This window comes from Lolium perenne, chromosome 6, assembly GCF_019359855.2.
Source record: "Lolium perenne isolate Kyuss_39 chromosome 6, Kyuss_2.0, whole genome shotgun sequence".
Taxonomy (NCBI): Eukaryota; Viridiplantae; Streptophyta; class Magnoliopsida; order Poales; family Poaceae; genus Lolium; species Lolium perenne.
The window spans coordinates 190,002,488-190,007,575 of NC_067249.2; positions in this window are offsets into that span (position 1 = coordinate 190,002,488).

The following is a 5,088-nucleotide window of genomic DNA, read 5'->3' on the forward strand; positions in this document are numbered from 1 at the left end:
TTTCATTGTCTGCAAGGTTGGCACCCAATGTAAAATATTGTGAAGTTGTCCAGAATATTATGTATAAAAAAGATTCTGGATTGGAGAGGCACATTTTAATCATCATCAGCGGATTATTAAAAAGTGCATACCATATTCTCGAAAACAGATGATGATATGGAGCTAAAATTATCCACACCCCTAACAATAAACTCCATTAGCATCTTAAAAAACAATAAACACTATTAGTACCACCTCACTAATATGACAAAACAGATCGCCCGCAGGAACGTACGTTGTTTTTCTTGATGATTTAGGAACAACTTTCTTCGCTGGTTTTCCTAGCACGCTATCCGATTTTCCTAACACGGGATGGCTCGATTGCACTGGTTTCCCTTGGTTTTCCATCGTCGAATCCTTCGAGTACACTGGTTTTCCTGGTGTGGGATCGCTAGGGCGAGGGAGAACAGTTTTTTTTAGCGATTTTAGCGCGGCACAATTGGCCGAGCCTGACGGATGAACGGATGATGGAAACAAATGGATGAAACCACCAAAAGTTCTTTTACTTCTATTATTAGGTACAAGAAAATTGCTCGTGTGTTGCAGCGAAAGATATATTGTTAAGAGGTTTTTAAATAATAAAACCGTTGTTTTATTCCCAGTGCAACGCACGGGCATTTTTACTAGTATATTTCAATCTCTCTCTCGATCTATATATCGTTGGTGGCCAAAAAACACACTTATATACGCATGCACTTTATGCGCAAAGGTGCGGGTGCCTCTAATTAATATGTGTGCACTCGATCGATATATGATCCCTAAACCTTAAACCCTAAAAACCCTAATCCCTAATCCCTAATTATACCCTAAACATACACCCTAAACACTAAACCCTAAACCCTAGACCCTAAACCCTAAACACTACACCCTAAACCCTAAACCCTAAACCCTAAACACTAAACAATAAACCCTAAACCCTAACCCTAGACCCTAAACCCTAAACCCTAAACCCCAAACCCTAAACCCTAAACCCTAGACCCTAAACCCTAAACCCTAATTAACCCTAACCCTAAAACCCTAGCTAGATAACCCTAAACCCTAAACCCTAATTAAACCCAACATATATATAAGCCAACGACACTTCATTGCGCATCAAGCATGCGACCAACTAATTAGCGCTGATAAATTAATTAACTTGAATTTTGACAAGTTCTCTCGAATGAAAACACATCTGATTAATTAGTTGCCTCATAATATATATATATATACAATTAGTGTGCATGCGCGCATGTCATACCTAAACCCTAAACCCTAAACCCTAAACCCTAATTAACCCTAACCCTAACCCAAAAACCCTAGCTAGATAACCCTAAACCCTAAACCCTAATTAAACCCTACATATATATATATATATATAGGCCAACGACACTTCATTGCGCATCAAGCAGGCGACCAACTAATTAGTGCTGATAAATTAATTAACTTGAATTTTGACAAGCAGTTCTCTCGAATATATGAAAACACATTTGATTAAGTTGCCTCATAATATATATACAATTAGTGTGTGCATGCGCGCATGTCATACCTTGCACATATCATTCGTGCATATATTTCAATATATATCTGAACATATTCTTGGGGATATATATATTTTTTAATCTCTCTCTCGATCTATATATCGTTGGTGGCCAAAACACACACTTTTATATACGCATGCACTTTATGCGCAAAGGCGCGGGTGCCTCTAATAATGTGTGTGTGCACTCGATCGATGATCCCTAAACCTTAAACCCTAAAACCCTAATCCCTAATCCCTAATTATACCCTAAACATACACCCTAAACACCCTAAAGACTAAACCCTAAACCCTAGACCCTAAACCCTAAACACTAAACACTAAATGTCGGGGGGAAGACCCCGGGTAGGGCAATGGACGCGGAGCAGCCGGCTGGCCACTGGCCGGCTCGCGGCAAAGGCCGGCTGAGGAGCAGCCGGCTGGCGCCGTGGCCGGCTGGTCCGGAAGCCGGCTGGCTCTAGGTCCTAGTCGGCCTGGCTACGGCCGCCAATGCTGTGGCTGGGCCGGCTTCTACGAGCCATATCCGACTGGGGGTTTGTACCTCGACCGACTCGAGGCTGGCGAGTCTTGCACTAGAAGGAACCGGGTTGGTGATCCGGGTTCCCAAAGTCCACGCCGACTTCATCTTCCGTAAGCGCGGGGCACCGTGGAGCAATAGTGCCACGCGCCGGACAGGCCATCATGGTCTACGTTGATCCGCACCGCTACGGTGGCTGATGGCGACAGGACACCTCCTCTCCATACCGCCGACCTTGGCAGCCGGATGGGACATGCCATGAGGCCTCAACGGCTCCCGACGTCACCGCCTCGGGAAGGAGCGGAGCCGGAGCCGGCCAAGCCGGCGATAAACGATAGGGTCTTATATGTAAAGTGCCGGTGCCTATATAAGCCGCACTACCCCCTCTCGTGCAGGGGATCGATCGATCATTCTCACCTCACTTCCACCCCTAGCGCTGCCCTGTGAGAGAGACTCTTGTCTTCCTTAGCCTCCCAGGAGCAGCCGGACACAGCTCAAGGAGCAACCTTGTATTGTGTGATCATCATATACACTCTAGCAGGAGTAGAGGTGTTACCTCCATTGGAGGGCCTCGAACCTGGGTACGTCGCCGTGTCGCTCGTCCCCATACCCGCATCCGGATACCGTCGTGAGATCCCTTAGGAACCACCTTCGTTAGCCACCCTATGGCATATGCCGTGACGATACCACGACATTTGGCGCCCACCGTGGGGCCTTCAGCATCCTCGGCCGGTGTCTTCATCCGGACGGGCCTCACCATCACCACCGGCGAGCGAGTCGCTTCAGGCTTGATCTGGAGATTCGGCTCCCTCGTCGCGTCGCCGACAACGGCTGCTTCGCCGACCGGCCCTTCCCAGCCGGCGGCAGCGTCATCTCCTTCGGCGGCCACGATGTCTACGTCGCCACCGTCGCACCGCCGCGCTACCCGCGGCAGGTGCTGCGCTGCGCAAGCCCTCCTCCGCGAGCCGGCAGCAGCGCTCCCGCCAGCCCCGCCGTTGTGCAAGTCATGATGGCTGGCGAGGAGCTCCCCACCAAGAACCCGCGCACCCGCGGCCCCAACCTGGAGCGCAACGTCGACCCCAACGCCTCCGGCTCGGGCCCAAAGGCGCCTCCACCTCCATCCCGGCTGGACGAAGTCCGGACGAAGTTGAGCTCCCCGCTCACCGCAGGCGGCGACGCCGCCACCGTCGAGGCGGACCTGGAAGCACATCGCCAGCTCCTCCTCCAGCAGGCCGAAGAGCTGGCTGCAGCCAAGCGCCAGCTGGCCATCACCCAGCGTGAGCTCGAGCACGCCCATGGCTTCACGCCAGGCGGCAACAACCCCAGCCGAGCCGGCGTGATCCGCAAGCGCGGAGGCACCTTAGGCGCCGAGATCGAGCGCGACGGCGCGGAAACGCCGACTCCGTGCACGGAGCTGCCCGTCTACAACACCCCCGACAAGAACATCCTCGCAGCCGAAGCGGCTTCGAAGGAGCTAGCCCTCCTCCAAGGAGAAGAGCTGCGCCGCCAGACGCAGCGCGTAGCTGACCTGTGCCGGGCTGCGGTGAGCAGACCAAGGACCCCGGAGTATGGTGCTTCGAAAGCTCCTCCCGTCCGCGCTGCTGCAGGCACCAGCAAGGACCCCCACAGAGACACGGCCGAGTCCGCCTCGCCCGCACCAAGCCGGCACAGAGACTCCCGCGACACCCATGCAGGTTCAAGCCGGACAAGCCGGCTGGACGGCGGCCACAGCGGCCGCAGCCGCCCGCCACCAAACCGGAACGAGGAGCATGACTCCGAGCTGGCGGCGCCCAGGCGCCAACACAGGCCGGCTCCAGAGCGAACCGGCACCCGCCAGCCGGCACGTTCCCGGCTGGGCCCCCGCATCGAGCCCGTCGACGCCAGAGACCGCCTCGATCGGCTGGTCGAATCCCGCATTGCGGAAGAGGAGGCGCCGGCTTGCCCCAAGTGCTTTGGGCCCCGCATCGCCAACGAGCCCATGCTCGACGGCTTCCAGCTCCCCCGCGACACGCCCAAGTACGACGGCACCGCCAAGCCGGAGAACTGGCTGCAGGACTACTCCACCGCAGTCGGCATCTCCAGAGGCAACAAGCGCTGGGCGGTGCGCTACTCCCCCCTGATGCTGGTCGGCTCCGCCCGCACCTGGCTCAACAACTTGCCAGCCGGCAGCATCAACGACTGGCTTGATTTCGAGGAGGCCTTCATCAGCAACTTCACCGGCACCTATCGCCGGCCGGGTCGCCCCCAACAGCTCGAGATGTGCAAGCAGGGCCCGGACGAGACGGATCGCGCGTACCTGACGCGCTGGTGCGAGATGCGCAACTCCTGCGAGGGTGTGCACGAGATCCAGGCCATCAGCTTCTTCATGGGCGGCTGCCGGCCCAACACCATGCTGTGGCACAAGCTGCGCCGCAGCGAGCCCAAGTCCATGGCCGCCCTCATGGCCATTGCTGACAAGTACGCGCTGGCTGAAGAAGCCGGCAAGGCGACGGCTGACCCAGCGCTGGCTCCCTCCAGACGGGACCACCACAAGTCGGCTGAGCACAAGCCGGCAGATGGCGCCTCTCATGGCAGCCGGCGGGACAACTACCGCGGCAAGCGTCACAGCGACCAGCCGGACCGCCGGTACGGCTCCGCCCACGTAGCCGCCGTGGCAGACAACGCGGCAGGCGGCAGCCGCCGCCAGAAGCAAGACCAGCAGTGGAAGCCGAAGTACACCTTCGAGCAGATGCTCGACTCGCCGTGCAAGTACCACAGCGGCAAGAACCCCTCCAACCACACCACCCGCGACTGCCACTTCATGAAGCGGCTGACAAGCGGTGAACCTCTCACGTCTCCACCCCCGCCCCCTCCAGCCGGCGGGCCGGGTGGCGCAGCCGGCGCGGAGAACGCCAACCTCGAGCACCACGAGGCTAACCAAGTGCACCATGGCCGATATCTGGCCGAAGATGCTACCTACATCATCTTCACCTCCGAGCCCGAGGACAAGACGAGCCAGCAGAGCCGTTCCCTCGAG